The following is a 7,312-nucleotide window of genomic DNA, read 5'->3' as shown; positions in this document are numbered from 1 at the left end:
GGCAATCCAGATTGTTCCACCATGTGACACAACCATTTCAGCACATGGTTTCCAGGTTGCTAAGGCAGGGGATGCAAAAGCTGGAAGACTGCACGCAAGCTTTTACATGCTCCACCCTAGAAATGACACCTGTCACTTCTACTCATGACTCATTGGCCAGAAGCAGAAACCTAACTGCTGGGGGCTGGGAAATGTGGGGTGGGTTAGGAACAATGGATATTGAAGAGTAAACAACTCCGCTACACAGCCCAGTGCCATTAAATTGTATTAGATACAGAAGTCTATCTGCACAATTTGTGACTGAATGACACGGCTAGTTATCTGAGCACATCCTGTGTAGTGCGTTACTCAGTCGTCTTCTAGAACTTAGGTTTTGTTTTTCGTTTTTAACTCAGTCCTGACTGCAGCCAACAATTCTTATCAAAAAGTAAGTGACATTTAAGGACCTGTTTTGCTCTGTGGTGATCAGACTATGAACTTTGGTAAACAGGCCACAGCCAACTAAATTCCGTTGATTTAAAGAGCGTCTCCTTCCAAGGACAGAATCACGTAAATGAAATTATATCCACATGCAATGCAGAGCATTTATAAGTGAGCCCAATGTATTTTCATTGTAAATAATTAGTTGGACTCAATTTATGCAGAAATGTCATATTGCAGTTAAGAACCTTTTAATATGCATGAAGTACAGTTTCTCAGTCATTTTCAGCAGTGTTTCTTAACCATAGGCACAGTCACTCCAGAAGCCTTTTCCAAAAATAAACGTCCAGACTGACTCTCTAAATTTCTAATTTGACAGAGGTATCCTCATTAAAATTATTGTGGTTGCAAATAAAGAATCTGATTGTGGATACTTGAAAAACAAAGGGGGAAGGGTTTCTAGAAAGATACTAGGAAGCTGACAGAACTGAGTTTCCAGGTCTTGGGAGCCGCAGAACTGGGGCACAGCAGGAAATGCAGCAGCCCAGGTTCAAGGTCCTCCCGAGAGCTTCAAGGGGGCTCACCCCATCACCCTCCCCGACTTGCAAATCTCCAGGTAAATTTACATTTCCCAGAAGGAGATGCTGGACTAGCCTGGCTGAGAAAGGGATCTCCACCCCTGAATCAATCAGCCACAGTGGGGTACGGAGGAATCTTTCATTAAACTGTATAACCCTGAGCAAGTTACTTGACCTCTTCATGCCTCAGTTTCCTCACCTGTGAAATGGAGGTGATCATAGCCTCTGTCCTGGAGGAGCTGCTGTGAGGGCATCTTATGGTTCCAGTTGGTGCCTAATACTGCTGGATCTCGAACATGTGTAATTTGTCATGAAGATTAGGTGCTGTCATTAGTAGATCTACTGAGCACTTACAACGGACAAGCAGTATGAAGCCTCAGACTTGCATTGGCCCATTTAATTCTCGAAGGAGATATACAAGCAGAGACCTCCTGTGTCTGATACCCTCCTTGGAACACGGCAAGCGCTCACACATGTTGAGTGAATGAATGAAGGAACGGTGGTGCCACTGCCAACCACTTCAGTGGAGACTGCAGGTGGTGATCTGCATGGGTGCTGACACCCACCTCTTCCATTGCAGACCCCAGATGCTACACATGCCCAGCAGCCGTTGGTCAGGGGAGTGGAGCTTGCTTCTCCCATGAAGCCACTATTCTAGTTGGTGCCCCACTGACACCAATGACTCCTCTCCTTCTAACACTTGTCCCCATTCTTCACAAATGTAGTCACTAAACATGAAAATGCAGGACTGCCAGTTTTTCTTTGATTTCTTGAAGAGTTTGTGTGTGTGTTACAGGCTCCAAAAGCAGGCAGATCTGGCTCCAACCATGATTCTTTATACCTCCTCGCCATGTGACTTTGGGATAATTCTTTTCTTTCTCTGGGCCTCAGTTCTGCAATGTGAGAAAGAGGGATAAAGTAAAGTAACTTGGCAGCTGCAATACAGTTACGTGAGCAAAGATATAGGAAAAACAGCACAGTTCTTGTCACACAGTAGGGCTTCAGTCAATATTAGCCAAAATTATAACAGCATTTAATAATCATTATTGTTATTGACCATGACGCCACAGCTGATAAAGGAAATAGCTGAAAACTAATCTCAAAACAGTAATTCATTTTCAAGTATATCATGTTTCCTTGTTTGCCCTCCTTGAGATTTGCTCCTCTGTCCTCACCTACAGAACCTGGATTCTGGAACGAGACTGTCTAGGTTTGAACCCAGATTCGCCACTCACTAGCTATGTGATCGTGGGCAAAAGTTTCTTAACTTCTTCGTACTTCAATCTCCTCACTTGTAAAATGCAGTCATGTTAGTACTTAACTCACAGGGGATTAGATGCACTAGCACTTGTGAAACAGAACAGCACCTACACACAGGAAGTACTATTTAAGTTTGTGAAATAAATGAAACAGGACACAGGGGGAATTTCGGAGCAGTCAGTATATCCGGGCAGTTGGCTTCCAGACATGTCGTCTTGGTAAGGATGCCAGTTAAACGAGGCTCACTCCATTTTATTTCTGGGCTCACCACTGGATCACTTTTCAAGTTTGGATGACAGAAGGCTGTTACACTCGTGTTCATTGGGGGCTACTCAACTTGATGGGAGGTGGGACCATGAGGTCTTATATGAATCAAAACATCCTGAGGAATGCTGTGATCATTGGGAAGTCCTGGGGTCCCGCTGTTTCCTGGCCTCAGTACAAAGAAGTGACACCTATTTCTAGTTGACTTTGAAGCCATGAAGTCTTAGGGCACAGATGACAAAGGGCTCTGGGAGCCAGCAGATGGTGCCTGGTAAACAGCCCCTTTAAAATAAGCAACAGCTGGAGAAGGAAGGTGAAATGCCCCAGAGCAAGTTGTTTTGCATATGAAGCGTTTGCACTTCTGATCAAGTTTCCCTGAGGCTTCCCAGAAGGAAGACTTGTAAAGCTTTCTCTTTAGAAGATACTGCAGAGAGTTATAAAAAAAAATTAAAAAAAAAAAAAATCCAGAGATTTTTTTTTTAATTCTGGCAAAACCTATATAGCTTAAGATTTATTATCCTAACCACTTCTAACTGTACAGTTTTTAGTGTTAAGTAAATTCACATTGTTGTGAAACAGATCCAGAGCTTTTTCATATTGCAAAACTGGAAGTCTCTACCCATTAAATGACTTTCCTTTTTACCCCTCCTGGCAACCATCATTTTCTGCTTCTATGAATGTGACTACTTTAGATACTTCATATAAGTGGAATCATAGGGTGTTTGTCCTTTTGTGACAAATTATTTCACTTAGTATAATGTCCTCAAGGTTCATTTTGTAGCATACAGCAGTATTTCTTTCCTTTTTTGGAGCTGAATAATATTTCATTGTATATATACACCACATTTTGTTTATCAATTCATCTATGCTGCGTAGTATTTGGGTTACTTCCTTCTCTTGGCTACTGCAAATACTACTGCTGTGAACATGGGTGTACAAACATCTGAGACTCCGCTCTCAATCCTTTTGGTATTTACCCAGAAGTGGAATTGTTGGAGCATAAGGTAGTTCTACTTTCAAGTTTTTGAAAAACCTCCATACTGTTTCTACAGAGGCTGCACCATTATACATTCCCACCAACAGTGCACAAGGCTTCCAACTTCTCCACATCCTCACCGAGGCAGTTTTTTTAAATAGTAGCCATCCTAATGGGCATGAGGTGATATCCCACCTGGTTTTGACTTCATTTCTCTGATAATTAGTCATGTTGAACATCTTTTCATATGCTTACTAGACATTTGTATACAATCTTTGGAGAAATACCTATTCAACTTTTAAACCCATCTTTTCATTGAGCTATTTGATTTTTTGTTGTCAAGTTGCAAGAGTGCTTTATGTATTCTAGACATTAACCCCTAATCAGATATGTGGCTTGTAAACATTTTCTCCTTCTCCATAGGTTGCCTTTTCATTCTTCTGTGGACTGCATCCTTTAATGCACAAAGGTTTTTAAGTTTGATGTGGTCTTTGTCTATTTTTGCTTTTGTTGCCTGTGCTTTTGGTGTTGTCCAAGAAATTGTTGTCAAGTCCAGCGTCATGAAGCATCTCCATAGGAGTTTTATGATTTTAGGTCTTGCATTTAGGTCTAATTCATTTGAGTTAATTTTTGTATATGGTATAAGACAAAGTTCCAATTTCATTCTTTTGCATTAGGAAATTCAGGGTTCCAAGCACCACATGTGGAAGAGATACTTTCACCTTCTTCTGACTTTCATCATTAAGAGGGGGGATCGGTGAGGCTGCTAGAGTTCTCCTAATACATGCAAGAAGGTCCAACCGGCCGAGGAAGGAAGGAGTTAACTCACACCTCTCTCCTCCGAGCCTCTGTTTCACAACGCTGTTAGATTTGCACTTTCAGCCACAGTCCTGACTTGGCTTCCATCACTGTTCTCAGTTCAGCCTTCTGACCATGGGGAATCGGGTTTGCTTCTTTTGTTTCTCAACAACCTCTGAAATAATCTTCATTCAACCCAAAACCCAGCAAAGCCCATTGTCTCTGCCAAAACTTAACTGACCAGCTTATTTCATCTTCTAGGTACTTACTAATCAGAATTTAGATTTGTTTCCTTTTCCTAATGTTTGGGAAACTCCAGCAAAATATACGTGCTATTCCTTTTAGAGTTACATTGTATTTGTTCACTTAAACTCTATCTCCTTGCACAAACTATCAGCTTAATGTTTAATAGTTCCATCTCATTTCTTGAAAGGTTAGCGATATTTAATTTAGTTAAGCGAACAGAATATAAAGCCACCACAGTCCAACCCTTGTCAACTGGGCATCCATGCACACCTCTTTTACTTAACTTGGAAATAAAGATGATAGCAAAGCCACGCATTCCACCTCACCCCCATGCACATCATGCACTTGAACTGTTGAAAGCGCGCTCCCAAAAGAGCCTCTTTATCTACCTTTGGGTTCATTCTCCTTCTGAGTCACACTCCTCTTTTGATACCCTGTAACTTTAATACTGAGATACAAAGTTAACTCCTTTACCTAAGATGGGAGGGGAATGGGAAGGAGGGATAGAAAAATGATGAATACATGCCCAAATATAAGCATATCAAAATAAAGAAAAAACGCTCATAACTATTACAGCTTCTGCAATGGATCACATGGTCAGAGCAGGTGTAACTTTATTCTTTCCCTCCTATATGCCTTTTGCCTTCAGCAAGCAGGTCAGCCAGTCACGGTTCCTCGCCTGGGGAGGTGACCCAAACCTTTGATTCTGAAGGGTCTGAGCTCTTGGAAGTCCTGGCTGAACTACACCATTGTGGTTTCCCGCTGACTTTTACCACAGGACATGGTAGTTCTAAGAGGTCCTGGGAGGTACTCCTCCTCGTCTCTCTCATCTCTATTGCATGGAAGTGACCCTTGATACCCAGGCTCACTGACTCCAGCCAGCACAGAAACTCTCTTCTCTGCCTGTGGATTCACAGGCACACGGAGGTTAAAGTGGCTGGCTGGCAGCCTCAACGTCCCATTTCACTGAACTGTCACTGTGTCTCCTGGTGGAAGCATCTGTCCCTTGGGAACTAGGATCTCTAGACCAGTAGACCCACAGTCGCGGAGATGGAGAGCAACTTTCAGGACTGGGTCACTAGGAGTCACAATGAGAGGAGCCGCTTTCGCACTTACTCTCTGACCCCCAGTCCCATGAACACTACGGGGAAGATAGCACCATATACTGACTCTTGATTTAGAGCAAACGATCTCAGCCCTGCAAGGTGTTCTTGCCCAACTGGCACGTAAACGGACCTTCAAAAAGTCTCTCAGGTCAGCTGCTTCAGGACGATGTGGTTACTGTCAAACCAGTGAACTCCATGAACACAAGTCCATTGACACACTTTATTTGCTCAACCCCAGTCTCAAGGATACTCCTTACACTGGATGATGGAATCCTGCTGTGCACACCCACCTTGTTAGTGGGCAACACCCCGTTCCTGATAGGTGGCTCAGGTCACATGGTCATTTGGTGGCCCGCGGTCAAGCATTTGTCCAGTAGTACTTGTAAACACCTGTAACAGAGAACGACTTCCTTCAAGTTGTCCAGTGCACTTGGAAACAAACCCAACCCACTATGTTCCGTATTTCCACTAAGACATCAGTGGTGGCAACTACTCCGTCACCCATAAAACTATAAAACTATAGCAGGTAAAAACGTCTATAGAAGGCTGTTGATTTTACATCTGTGATGGATCTGAAGTCACTGTGGGGTGGCAGGGACAGAAGTCAGGAAGAGGAGCTGGACACAAGGAGGGAGAGATCAAGGATGCAGTGAGCCTGCAGAGGTGACCTAGAACACATAAGGACAAACTGGAAACTGCAACACAAGTCAGAACGTGCGCCCCTGAGGACATGGTGACTGGCAGAGGAATCTGGTGTCCCCTCCACCGAGTTGCACACACACCTGCCCCAGGACCCGGAAAAGCTGGTGGAGGAGGTCTGGGGGTTGCTGGAGGAGCTGTGGGCTCACCTGCAGTCCTGTGACAATAAGTGAGCCAGCAAGGTGAGGGTCACCAGGAGCGACTCTTCACTGACCTTCAGAGGGCAAAGGCCACCGGTCACTTCTGCTCCTAAATCCTGTGCAAAATCCTCTTCTGGCCAACCCTAATCCAGAACCAGACATGGCAAGGAATCCTGAGAAACAGTTCCACCTACCTTGACATGATAGAGTCAACACAAGGATGAAAATCATTTCTTAGACTGCTAGAAATCTCTGGGAACAATTTTTCAAGAATAATTTCTCTGCTCTGTGTCTCTTTTTTTCCCTTTGATCCTCATACTAATTTGACTGCAACTATTATGTTTGATTACCATGATCATCATCACAGCTAATATCTCTTGCACATTTACTATGTGACATATTAGTCAACTACCTTGCATCCTTAACTCACTTAATTCTCACATTCTCTAGGGTAGGTCCTATTTTACAGACGGGGAAATTAGAGCTGAGGAGAGATTAAAGAGCTTCCCACGATCGTACAGAGAGTGAGAGGGTGGGCAGGCATCTGAACAGAGGCAGTCTGACTGCAGTGGCCTTTTTCTGAACCACTAAGCTATGATATTCCTAACTTCAAACAGGATACAAATATTAACAAATACCCTAACACAAATGAAAAGCAGAGAATCCCTCTATGAATTTGGTTTTGAGGGGGAAAAAAACATTTTAAAGAATATTTGTAACCATAAAAATCTGAACGACACATCACTTATACTTAATCCAGGGAGGGTACCATAACCGGCTTCAAATCCCCAGAGGGCATAAGATTGCAGCTCTCATTTAAAAAGC

At 43.2% G+C, this 7,312-nt stretch overlaps 1 long non-coding RNA gene across 1 annotated transcript; it reads right to left on the bottom strand.

Annotated features, from left to right (window-relative positions):
* Positions 1-636: 636 nt before the first annotated feature.
* LOC135321874 (uncharacterized) lies at positions 637-6,692 on the bottom strand. The gene is made up of 3 exons (XR_010382059.1): positions 6,497-6,692; positions 5,939-6,038; positions 637-1,891 (listed from the first exon to the last, which is right to left on the bottom strand). It is a non-coding gene; the product is annotated as an uncharacterized LOC135321874 (long non-coding RNA).
* Positions 6,693-7,312: the final 620 nt, after the last annotated feature.

This window comes from Camelus dromedarius, chromosome 8 (assembly GCF_036321535.1).
Source record: "Camelus dromedarius isolate mCamDro1 chromosome 8, mCamDro1.pat, whole genome shotgun sequence".
NCBI classification, from domain to species: Eukaryota; Metazoa; Chordata; class Mammalia; order Artiodactyla; family Camelidae; genus Camelus; species Camelus dromedarius.
This window is presented reverse-complemented; position numbering and strand designations above follow the sequence as displayed.